At 47.1% G+C, this 12,808-nt stretch overlaps 2 long non-coding RNA genes and 1 other non-coding gene across 3 annotated transcripts; 2 read left to right on the top strand and 1 right to left on the bottom strand.

The window, feature by feature from the left end:
* Positions 1-719: 719 nt before the first annotated feature.
* On the top strand, positions 720-792 carry TRNAK-UUU (transfer RNA lysine (anticodon UUU)). The gene has a single exon. It is a non-coding gene; the product is annotated as a tRNA-Lys (tRNA).
* Positions 793-3,081: 2,289 nt separating this feature from the next.
* On the top strand, positions 3,082-7,468 carry LOC135975980 (uncharacterized). Its single transcript, XR_010593209.1, has 2 exons — positions 3,082-3,516; positions 5,511-7,468. It is a non-coding gene; the product is annotated as an uncharacterized LOC135975980 (long non-coding RNA).
* Positions 7,469-8,395: 927 nt separating this feature from the next.
* Positions 8,396-12,624, bottom strand: LOC135975990 (uncharacterized). Its single transcript, XR_010593222.1, has 2 exons — positions 9,933-12,624; positions 8,396-9,041 (listed from the first exon to the last, which is right to left on the bottom strand). It is a non-coding gene; the product is annotated as an uncharacterized LOC135975990 (long non-coding RNA).
* Positions 12,625-12,808: the final 184 nt, after the last annotated feature.

The following is a 12,808-nucleotide window of genomic DNA, read 5'->3' as shown; positions in this document are numbered from 1 at the left end:
TTTTCAGTCAACTTTCTCTAAAAAATTCGTTTTGGGTCAACCTGAAATATTAATGTTGTTATAATTTTGGTTTGGCTAGATAGCAAGCAAAAAATTAAATTATTTGCACGGGTCTATTTATATAAAAAAGTATAAAGTCTGGGATTTAAGGTGCATAGTGGGAACATGCCCTCATTTTCTATTAGTTACTAGACTGAGCTTTGATTTTCACAGAGTCTCCAAACACCTTCCCAGCATCCTGAAATTTAAGCAAGTATCTGAAGGAACCACATAGATGATCAAGGTACTTCTGGTGTTCTAGAAGGGAGGTAGAGAAGAAGAAAGCTCACTCCACAGTGACACTAATTAACATGGATAGTCAATCATCTTTGTATGTAATTACTTAGTCAATTGTGAACCTTCCTATATTTATCCCTTTGAAATGATGTACACTTGACTTTATATCCCAGTGTAACATGGATTTCTACAGGTTGCATTAGCCAATCCAACCATTTGGGCCCTTGCAGATGGGTCTCTCTCTATTGTGCCTGATTCTTGTACAGCTATAAAAGGCTGGTAGATGCAGATACTTCCCCCTCTTCTTAACCAGCACTAATACGAGGCCAGACTAGGGTTGGAAAGAGAGAGAAAGAGAGCAGCAGGTTTCCCCTATTTTTTTCATGATCTCTTTTTCTGACCAGTTTCTCCTATGCACCAATTTGTTCTTCTTTTTCCCATGAGCCTGGCTAGCTCAGTTGGTAGAGCATCAGACTTTTAATCTGAGGGTCCAGGGTTCAAGTCCCTGGTCAGGTGATGAACTATTTACCAGGATCTTAGATATCTGTCTCTTTCATGTTACTCTTTTCCTTCAGGATTTTGCCTCTCCTAAGAAGGGCCTTTTGCAAGTGTGATTGAAGGGGCAACTTCCTGACATCCTCTCTCTCCTCGCAGGCTGGAAGAATAAAGGTCTCTGGGCATATAGCACATTCCCCCCGCACACACACACACACAAAATATCCCTGAGGAATTAGAATCACCTGCTGCCTTCCCCCGTCCTGCTGGATCCCCAAATGAGGATGCTCTTCAGCCTGAACCCATGTCCCCTCTATTCCCAGTGCCCCTCAATCCCAATCCACAGGCCCTCCTAGGTATACTGCTCCTCACTCCCAACCAAAGTCTATTCCTCTTCACCCTTCTCCTCTGTCCCAACCCACAGCCCGCTCCTCCTTATGCTGCTCCTCAATGCCAACCCACGGCTTGCTCCTTCCCTCCAGCAGCAGGTGCTTCAGACCCCCTAAGGAAGCTTTTCTTGCAAGGTTTCATGTGTGAGTGTGCATGTAGGGCCTCAGGGAAAACCCAACCTCTGCTACCAGGAACACTGAGGTGCTGGAGATCTGCATGGGAAAGGGATTGTCTAAATTGTCAAGGTGGGGAATGAATAACAATCTACAACTAGATCCACCTCATTAACCACTGACCGAGACTAATCATGCTGCAGACAGAAGGGAAATTGGGAGTAATTCTTTCCTGTACAGCCATGGAAACAGTGACCCAATTGCACCGCAATGAATATGCTGGGGAAAGCTGGACTTTACCGGCAGGTGGAAATAGCAAATCCTAGAAACACCTGGAGCTTCCCACCCCCCTTTTGCCACCAGGGTCAGGTGTTGAGCTACTCACAGCAACCCCCACCACCATTACCTTCCAGCAGGGGATTGCAGCACCCCTCACCCAATGCAGGGGAGAGGGCTGATTGTATCTTTCCACCCTGAGTCCAAGGCATGCACTCTCTCTGCCCTACACATAGAATCTGGCCCTGCTTCAAAGTTACCCCTATGAACCAGTAGGCTACACGAGAGCATGATTGGCCCTCAGAGAATGGGAATTGGCACCAATGAGCTTTTGTCACACATGCACTGAACTATACAGTCACACCCTGAGATCATAGAAAGGCCAGCACAAAAGAGAGGGAGAGGAACAATAAGATACTAAAATGACAATGGTTGGAACTCTCCATTTCTCCCTGTCTTTGGATTGATGGGCACTAAGAGCTGTAGCTACAGTTGAGGAACCAGGCGATTGGACAGCTGGCTCGGCCATCCGTACTAGCAGCTTTCTCACATACAGGGAGATGGGTCAAAATTGGAATTGATATCATGACTTGATTCCCATAGGGGATCAATCTGTCTAAGGCTATGTCTACACTATGAAATTAGGTTGAATTTATAGAAGTTGGTTGTTTAGAAATCATTTTTATAAGGTCGATTGCGTGTGTCCCTACACAAAACGCTCTAAGTGCATTAAGTCGGCGGACTGCGTCCACAGAATCAAGGCTAGCGTCGACTTCCGGAGCGTAGCACTGTGGTAGCTATCCCACAGTTCCTGCAGTCTCTGCCGCCCATTGGAATTCTGGGTTGAGATCCCAATGCCTGATGGGGCAAAAACAGTGTCGCGGGTGATTCTGGGTACATGTCGTCAGGATCCACCCTCCCTCCCTCCCTTCCTGCCGTGAAAGCAACGGCAGACAATCGTTTCGCGACTTTCTGCAGCCTAGATGCCATAGCACTGAGATCATGGAGCCCGCTCAGACCACCGTGGCAAGTATGAGCACTTTAAATACCACGCGCATTATCCTGGAGTATATGCAGAACCAGAACCTGCCAAGGCAAAACCAGACGAAGAGGCGATGGCAGCGCAGCGACAAGAGTGATGAGAAAATAGACATGGACATAGACCTCTCACAAAGTATGGGCCCCAGCAATGTGCAAATCATGGTGTTAATGAGGCAGGTTCATGCCGTGGAACGCCGATTCTGGGCCAGGGAAATAAGCACAGACTGCCGGGACTGCATAGTGTTGCAGGTGTGGGATGATTCCCAGTGGCTGCGAAACTTTCGCATGCGTAAGGGCACTTTCATGGAACTTGCTTTCCCTTGCCCTGAAGCACCAGAATACCAAGATGAGAGCAGCCCTCACAGTTGAGAAGCAAGTGGCGATAGCCCTGTGGAAGCTTGCAATGCCAGACAGCTACCGGTCAGTCGGGAATCAATTTGAAGTGGGCAAATCTACTGTGGGGACTGCTGTGATCCAAGTAGCCTGTAGGAATGTGTTGCTCCCTAATCACAAGCCTTGAAGAACGGCAAACTGTTCCCTTGGCAATGAGGCAGGAGTGACCTTGTTCTAGCGCCTATGTTTGGAAAACTTATTGGCAACCTGACATCACCTTTGCAGCTGGTGTTCACGCGCTCAAGAGATGGGTTTGTTATCTTATGTGCATGTATACTGCCTGGCTTTTCTATACGCAAGAATGTAACCACTAAGAAGTGTTGTAAACAAAGTAAGGAGAGAAATAAAAACCCCAGGAAAGTTTTCCTGGGAGGCTTTTTGCAAGAGGCTTGTAAAGCTCTCTGGCTACCAACAAACCTGGCGTTCTGTTTCCTGCGTCGTCACCCACAGCTGGTGACCCCGACGTGATACCCCTCTACTCACCGGCTGGATATGCCGAGTGCACCCCGCGGCCGTTTGCCGCCCCTTATTCGTGAGTATGGGGGGGGACTTTCCAGTGCCCAGAAGGAGCACGCAAGAGAGTTACAAAAGATTATAAGGCAGCGATCATGTGTCGTTGTCTCGGTCGCTCATATTGAGGACCTTCTAAGGGAAATAGATCGCCAGTGCCCCTGGTATCCTGACTGCGGGTCTTTACAGCTTTTTGATTGGATACGGATTGGGATCACCTTGTATAGTGAACCCCGTGCCCCAGTTCAGCACCTGCTGCTCTGGCAGCGTTGTAAGGAGGCGCTGGAGGGGTTCGGCCCCGACGGCCTTAAGCCGGTTTCCCCTTTGCCCCCAGGTGATGGGCCACCCCCCTCCTGCCCGCAGCTGACCCCCCCTGCGCCGCCGCCCGTGGCGGCGCCCCCATGCCTACCGGTCGGGCGGGGGGGCGCTGTCGCCGCGGCGGTGCAGCCGGTGTGCGAGGCCGGTCTCTTGACCGACAAGGAATCCAGCTGTGGGTTCGAGGCGTTCCCCGTCTCTAGGCGGGATAATGGAAACGGGGGGCGGGTAGTGGACTGGGAGGCTCTCCCCTACTCGGTTCTGCACGAGCTCCGGGGGATCTTGAAAGGTGTGTCAAACGGTTATCACTTGCTCCCCCAAGATTGGAAAGACATGTGTCGCATGGTGCTGTCTCCCGCGCAATACGTTGTGTGGGACAGCGAGTACCAGCGAGAGGCGCTTGCGGCAGCAGCACAAGGTGGGGGGGCTTATCTTGCTGAGCAGTTATATGGCACAGGGCAGTTTTCGAGCATCCCCGAGCAGGCGGTGGGCACGCCCCAGGTAGCTTTTCCCATCATTGGCCAGTGTGCCCGTCGCGCGTTTCGCAGGGTCCCCGCTGCGAGCGAGTCCTCTAAGTCCTTCGACCCTGGCGGAGTTGCTGCAGGCGTGTACTGATGTAGGCACTCAAACCCATCAGATGGCCCTGCTGGCAGCTGCCCTGCACAAGGGGCAGAAGCCTCAGGGGAACTGCTTTAACTGCCACCATCCATACTGATGATTAGGCGTACGGCCCTCCCCCTCCGTTGGCTCACTGACGAGCCCGTATGGGTTGCGCAGTGGCCGCTTTTCCCCAGAATATGTGCAGTGTATATTGTAGCAGAGGTAAAGGAAATGCAAACCTACCATTATAGGTTGTGTTGTCTTGTTCAGATCACTGTGTGTTTGAAAGCAGGAGTTAGAAGTAAAAGGCAATCAAAAGACTGGGAAAGTTAATTGTGTCCCTTTTAAGTAAAAATCTTTAAGCTGTGGATAGCTTTGGATTTGGAAGCAAGCCAGAAAGCATTTGTATTAATGCAAGTTTCTAACTAATAAGGTAGAAGCCACTGAAATCTGGGCTGCCTATGAACAAATACAAGGAAACATTTTAAGCAATGACTGACTGCCCAGAAGGGGTAGACCTCTGTTCTTTTGTTTTTCAGATCATCAGAGAAAACGGATGCCAGCTGAACAACATTCAATGTACCATGCATTTACTGGCACAATAGGGATTATTTTTGTGTTTTATGGCAAAAATTGTTGTTAAGAATTGCATACCAACAGTCTTTGGAAGCAAGGACATGGAAGGTTAACCCACTCCCCATATTGCCCATGGGATCCTTCTGGCTACCTCAGATTTCTAGCCAGAGGGCTGGGGAGGGAGGAAAGCAATTAGACACCTGAGGTTGTACCGAGTGAACTCCTCAAAAGTGGGTGTGCTTGTCCCGGTTTGTTGCTCCAAAGCTCTGTAATAAAGTTATTTTACTGGAAGAGTGAAGGTTTCCTTTGTAGGTTAAAAGAAGCCGAGAAAGGGAGAAGAGGAAAAAGCACAGAATGAGTTAACTGAGAGGAAAATACAGCTTGCAGGCTCATCCAAGGTCACAGCCAAAACTTGGCTGACCCCCAAGACAAGGGGGGGGGGGGCTTAAATGTGCCCGAGCAACAATGAAATTTGCAAAACACTGCCAGGCATTAATAAAATGTGTTAGGTTTCTTTTCTCACAGGTAGAAAAGTGTTATCCAAAGATCCTAGCACCCCTGCCATTTATTAAAACCAGGAGACTGAGTCTATGTAAAGTCCATCAACGAAAGACTGCTTTGGCTCCATGCTGGAAAGGCCCTTTCCAAGTCCTGTTAACCACCAACACCGTTGTGAAGTGCCAAGGACTGACTGCCTGGACCCATGCTTTTCACTGCAAAAAGACCCCTCCACCTTGGGAGGACCTTTTGACTAATGATAAGCCTATTTCTCCTTCTAGTTCTGCTGTGCCGTCTGGACAGCAGGAAAAAGGAAAAAAAGACAAGGTGAAGTGCTAGTAACCTCTCCCTTGTCCACTGACAGACCTACTGTTGCTTTGAATTTTTCTAAAAGACACAAAACCATTACAGGGTGATGTGCTAGTAACCTCTCCCCTGTATAATGCTGAACCATGACTGTTTCAGGAAAAGAGAAGAAGGAACACTTGCTTCATTGAAACCACAAAGTCCAGGGATTCCTGACTACAAGAGACATTAAGAACTGACCTGGTGAAGAAACAAAGAATTATAACCTGGAAAAAAAGAAACTTGTGGGACCCGTGCTTGGGAACGTGGTATTGATTGGATTTTGGGGTTTATTCTACAGGCTGCGCCCTGTGTTTTGAATAAGTCCTTCAGTATGTATTGCCTTCCCTAATTGGATTTTAAATGATAAGTACCAAAGGCACCTTGTTGCCATTGCCCCTGCCATCTCCTCTATTACACTATTACCCCTGTAATACATCCAAATACAGACAATGACCCAGAAGTTGCTGACAGAGATGGTATTGAATATCACTGAGGCTGGGAAGGCATTGCAGTGGGATCTAGCATGTTCAGGCTTGGCCCACTGCCCTTACAGACACATCAGGAGTACCATCTGATCTGTGGCCATGGAGACATACTTGGAGACTTTCTGGGTGGAAGTGTAGACGTTCTCAATGCTCCTTCCAAGCATATGGACTGGTAAAGGGGGTGTGGCCTCCCACATACCAAATCCTGCCGGGTCCATGGGGAGGATGCATGTGGGATTGAGTAATTCACCAAAACATCTGGGAAATTAAACTACCTGGTATGCCCAGTTAATTTTAGTCAGTGCTCCTGAGATTACACCTGACAGGACACTTACTTTTTCAAGTTAATGACAGCTGTGTGTATGTTAATGACACCACATTACAAGACATTTGGGTCCACCTGGCACAAGTATTGAATCAATCTGATTTGTGCCTGGCCGTTGCCCCGAAAATGCAAGGTCTGTTAAGTACTTGCCTTGTTCCTGTCTGCAAACCACCCAGCAACATCTGGGGTGTGAGACAGTGAAAGAAATGTGTTGTTTTAAGTTTACTGATAATAGCAATCGCATGCAATAGCAAATTGATATGCTGAAATGTTATGCTTAAGTTATCCGCCAGGACGTTTTTCCTCCTTGGTGGGATTATATCTAGTTATAGCCACCCTTAGAGTGGATAAAGACCCTTTTATAGTATGGGGTCCTAGTTTTGATTTTTGGCGTTTTACTTTGCTGCTTTGTTTAATGTTTACCTAATCTAGTGACATTGTGTATGCTACCCTGCAAAGGTGCTTTGTCTAAACACCGCATATATAATAAAATAGGGGGGGATGTAGGAACGTGTTGCTCCCTAATCACAAGCCTTGAAGAACGGCAAACTGTTCCCTTGGCAATGAGGCAGGAGTGACCTTGTTCTAGCACCTATGTTTGGAAAACTTATTGGCAACCTGACATCACCTTTGCAGCTGGTGTTCACGCGCTCAAGAGATGGGTTCATTATCTTATGTGCATGTATACTGCCTGGTTTTTCTATGCACAAGAATGTAACCACTAAGAAGTGTTGTAAACAAAGTAAGGAGAGAAATAAAAACCCCAGGAAAGTTTTCCTGGGAGGCTTTTTGCAAGAGGCTTGTAAAGCTCTCTGGCTACCAACAAACCTGGCGTTCTGTTTCCTGCGTTGTCACCCACAGTAGCCAATGCAATCAAAGAGTTGCTGGTATCAAGGGTAGTGACTCTGGGAAATGTGCAGGTCATAGTGGATGGCTTTGCTGCAATGGGATTCCCTAACTGTGGTAGGGCGATAGATGGAACCCATATCCCTATTCTTGGCACCGGAGCACCAAGCCACCGAGTACATAAACCGCAAGGGGCACTTTTCAATGCTGCTGAAAGCACTGGTGGATCACAAGGGACGTTTCACTAACATCAACGTGGGATGGCCGGGAAAGGTACATGATGCTCGCGTCTTCAGGAACTCTGGTCTGTTTCAAAGCTGCAGGAAGGGACTTTCTTCCCAAACCAGAAAATAACCATTGGGGATGTTGAAATGCCTATAATTATCTTTGGGGACCCAGCCTACCCCTTGCTCCCATGGCTCATGAAGCCATACACAAGCAGCCTGGACAGTAGTCAGGACCTGTTCAACTATAGGTTAAGCAAGTGCCGAATGGTGGTAGAATGTGCATTTGGACGTTTAAAAGTGCGCTGGCGCAGTTTACTGACTCGGATAGACCTCAGCGAAATCAATATTCCCATTGTTATTACTGCTTGCTGTGCGCTCCACAATATCTGTGAGAGTAAGGGGGAGATATTTATGGCGGGGTCGGAGGTTGAGACAAATCGCCTGGCTGCTGATTACACGCAGCCAGACACCAGGGCAGTTAGAAGAGCACAGCAGGGCACGCTGCACATCAGAGGAGCTCTGAAAACTAGTTTCATGACTGGCCAGGCTATGGTGTGAAAGTTCTGTTTGTTTCTCCTTGATGAACCCCCCCCCCCCCAGTTCACTCTACTTCCCTGTAAGCTAACCACCATCCCCCCCCCCTTCGATCACCGCTTGCAGAGGCAATAAAGTCATTGTTACTTCACATTCATGCATTCTTTATTAATTCATCACACAAATAGGGGGATAACTGCCAAGGTAGCCCAGGAGGGGTGGAGAAGGAGGGAAGCACCAGGGTGGAGTGGGGGAGGAGGTAAGGACAAGGACACACTGCACTTCAAAACTTTAAAACTTATTGAAGGCTAGCCTTCGGTTGCCTGGGCAATCCTCTGGGGTGGTGTGGCTGGGTGGCCAAAGGCCCCCCACCACATTCTTGGGCATCTGGGTGAGGAGGCAATGGAAGTTGGGGAGGAGGGCTGTTGGTTACACCGGAGCTGTAGAGGTGGTCTGTGCTCCTGCTGCCTTTCCTGCAGCTCAACCATATGCTGGAGCATATCAGTTTGATGCTCCAGCAGCCAGAGCATCGACTCTTGCCTTCTGTCAGCAAGCTGACGTCACTTATCCTCTTCAGCCTGTCACTTGCTCTCTTCAGCCCGCGATTCAGCCCGCCACCTCTCCTCGCATTCATATTGTGCTTTCCTGCACTCTGACATTGTCTGCCTCCACGCATTCTGCTATGCTCTGTCAGCGTGGGAGGACATCTGGAGCTCCGAGAACATGTCAGCCCGAGTGTGCCTTTTTTGCCTTCTAATCTTCACTAGCCTCTGCAAAGGAGAAACATTTGCAGCTGGTGGAGAAGAGAGAGGTGGTAGTTAAAAAGACACATTTTAGAGAACAATGGGTACACTCTTTCACGTTAAATCTTGCTGGTCACATTACACAGCACATGTGCTTTTGTTACAAGGTCGCATTTTTCCTCTTATATTGAGGGCCTGCCAGTTTGGTGTGAGAGATCACTCACACAGTGCCAGGCAACAGAATTCGGCTTGCAGGCAGCCATGGTAAGCCACAGTCTTTTGGCTTATTTAACCGTCATAACATGTGGGAATGGTTTCAAACAGCAGCGTCCTCATTTCCCATACCAAGCGGCCGTTGGGTTGGCCATTTAAAATGGGTTTGCAATTTAAAAGGAGGGGCTGCAGTTTCCAGGTTAACGTGCAGCACAAACTCAACTAACACCCCCCCCACCCCCAATTCTCTGGGATGATCACTAAACAGCGGGGAATATTTCTGTTCAGCCGAGCAGGAACGGGCACATCTGAATGTCCCCTTAATAAAATCACCCCATCTCAACCAGGTGACAGTGAATGATATCACTCTCCTGAGGATAACAAAGAGAGATAAGGAATGGATGTTGTCTGCATGCCAGCAAACACCGAGAGCATACGCTGCCATGCTTTGTTATGCAATGATTCCAGACTACGTGCTACTGGCCTGGCGTGGTAAAGTGTCCTACCATGGCAGACGGGATAAGGCAGCCCTCCCCAGAAACCTTTTGCAAAGGCTTTGGGAGTACATGGAGAGCTTTCTGGAGATGTCCCTAGAGGATTTCCGCTCAATCCCCATACACATTAACAGACTTTTCCAGTAGCTGTACTGGCCGCGAATGCCAAGGCAAATCAATCATTAAACACGCTTGCTTTTAAACCATGTGTAATATTTACAAAGGTACACTCACCAGAGGTGCCTTGTGTGCCCTCAAGGTCTGGGAGCATGCCTTGGGTGAGTTCAGGGGTTACTGGTTCCAGGTCCAGGATGAAAAACATATCCTGGCTTTTGGGGAAACCGGTTTCTCTGCTTCCTTGCTGTTAGCTATCTTCCTTGTCCCCAAAACCCGCTTCCGTGTTTCGTGATTCTCCATTGACTGAGTCAAAGCACATGGTTGGGGTAGTGGTGGCTGCACCCCCTAGCATGGCATGCAGCTCAGCATAGAAGCGGCATGTCTGCGGCTCTGCCCTGTACCTTCCGTTTGCCTCTCTGGTTTTGTGGTAGGCTTGCCTTAGCTCCTTAATTTTAACGCCAAAACTAGAAAAAGTCTCAAAGGGCATGAAGGACAGAGGCCATAACAGCTTGGCATCCATAGGGAAGAAATATCCTATGAAGCTCTCTCTCTTTGGATCCAAACGGTGAAAGATGATTGCTCTCAATCTAACCCTGGCATCCTTTGGAACTGTAATCAGACACACTGAAGTAGGAAGTGGAGACGTACAATTTTCCTTGGGTCACTGGTCACCATAGCTTCCTTTACTGGGGTGGAAAGCAAGAATTGGAGGTGTACTCTTTTGGGGAGGGAGAGCTCAGTGGTTTGAGCATTAGCCTGCTAATTAGCCAGGATTGTCAGTTCAATCCTTGAGGGGCCATTTAGGAATCTCAAGCAAAAATCTGTCTGGGAATTGGTCCTGCTTTAAGCAGAGGGTTGGACTAGATGACCTCCTGAGGTCCCTTCCAACCTTGATATTCTATGAAACACCAGTTCTTTCCAAATCTTTGGCCTTGGTTAGGGTAAATTTACAATTCTATGAAGTAGAATCCTTTACCAAACCACTCCAAATCTCAGCAAAGTTAGTGGGGAATGGCTTCTCAAAACATGCCCAGCTTTTCTTTAATTTGGTGGCACAGTTCCAGTCATGGGACTGGATACAGGCCTGGATCAGAATCTCTGTTAGTTACCAGAGCTGGAGTTTCTATTAAAAAATAGCTATGTTTCTGCAGCTATTAGATTTCCAGCACTGATTTAATTTTATACATATTTTTAGCCCCTACAAAGGATAAATTCAAACCCCCCACTTCTATTTCCTCAACATCTGCGTCAAAAAGGGCAGTATTTCCCATACCACAGGATTAGCTAGGAGAGATCTTCTGTAGGGCCTGTGTTACAAATGCTTTGGGAACCAAATACATGGACATTTTGCCTAGTTCAAAACCACTTACTGTGGAATTCTCTCCCCAGATCATCAGAGACAATATTCACTTCAACAATTGAACTACACTGTGATCATATACACTTCCTTCAGTTAGTTGGGGTTCTGCTGTTGTTCACCATTTCCGAGTGGAGATTTAAAATTGCTGCTGTTTGTTTGTTAGCATGTCCAGTAAATTGGAGAGTTCTCTCCTATTGACAGAACTGCACTTGATCTTTCTCCATATCATCATGGAAGGATGGGGAAAAAAGCAAAGCTGAAGTGAGAAATGGTGACTTTAGGAAATGGTCATTTGTCTTAAATTCTCCAATAAATCTGAGCTACACTCTATCAAAGTGAACTAATATCCAATTGGGTGAAGAAACCACCTTCAGGAAAGATAGAAACCCACATCAGAGACAGAATTCATGACAATGCAAGTGTCAAGTGAAATTCCAGAGCAGGTTACATCAGATTATTCAGAATCAGGACAAGAGATTCTCCCATCACATTCTCCTCTGATCCATTCAAACATACTTCACTCAGCACTGTCTCAATAGTCAGTTATGTTATTTACAATATTTTTAGTATCCTAGCATCCAAATAATGGGGGACAAAACAGCCACCTTGCCAGAAGTGGCTTTACCAATAGATGGAACCTGGGATTTAAACTCCAAATGATCCCACTGAGTTTGGAATCTATTTGAGTTCCCCTTCCAGGTCTTTGACGCTTTCATCTCCAGTCAGAGCGACTCTGGTATAGGATCAAAGAAGTCAAAGCATTAACTCCAAGCACAGACAGCTGAGAACTCTTATCACGTGACACTTTCAGAAGTGGAGGGATAGAATGTGATAAAGATAAACTCTGCACATCTCAGACAAAAGGTAATAGTTCTGCAATGATGAGTAAGGAGGGAATCTGAGTGAGCCCATCTCCTTCAGTGTCACAGAGGCTGAAATAACACTTTTTCCTGCCCCTGCTCCTCTTCATTTAAATACAATTTGAAAAGTTCCCAATATAACAGCTCTTCAGCACACCCAGAGCAACATAAGAACAGGCAATGATTCACCAATGATACAGATTGTCTCTCTGTAATGATGCTGCCTTTGGCGGGACACAACTGAGAGTATCAATTCAGGACAAATTGCTTAGAGCAGGGCAGTTACAGCCCAAAGGTGGGTTTCCTGTATTATTAAGGCACACCAAACCAGCCAAACAGAGAAGACTTTGGTCTCAACCCACTGGCTAAACATAAGTTATACAAGTAATTTCCTTAGACACTCCAGTTTCCCAGTATCACCACCAGTGCCACTTGTTATGAGGATGAATGGTTATGAAAACCAATACCCCAGTAAAAGAAAAAAGGTTCTCCCGATCCAAAAGGACCAAGCCCCAAACCCAGGTCAATATACAAATCAGATACTATGCACAAATCTCTCTCTCCTATAACTGGAGAGAGAGAGAGAGAGAGAGAAGAGAGAGAGAGAGAGAGAGAGAGAGAGAGAGAGAGAGAGAGGAGAGAGAGAGAGAGAGAGAGAGAGAGAGAGAGAGAGAGAGAGAGAGAGAGAGAATATTAAATTGCACTTTTCTTTCAGCCAGAAATTGCAAATCATGTGCTTTTTAAATACCTCGTTCTGGAAAAACAGTCTCTCT

Source organism: Chrysemys picta, chromosome 16 (assembly GCF_011386835.1).
Source record: "Chrysemys picta bellii isolate R12L10 chromosome 16, ASM1138683v2, whole genome shotgun sequence".
NCBI lineage: Eukaryota > Metazoa > Chordata > Testudines > Emydidae > Chrysemys > Chrysemys picta.
The sequence above is the reverse complement of the archived record's forward strand: the minus strand, read 5'-3'. Positions and strand labels throughout refer to the sequence as shown.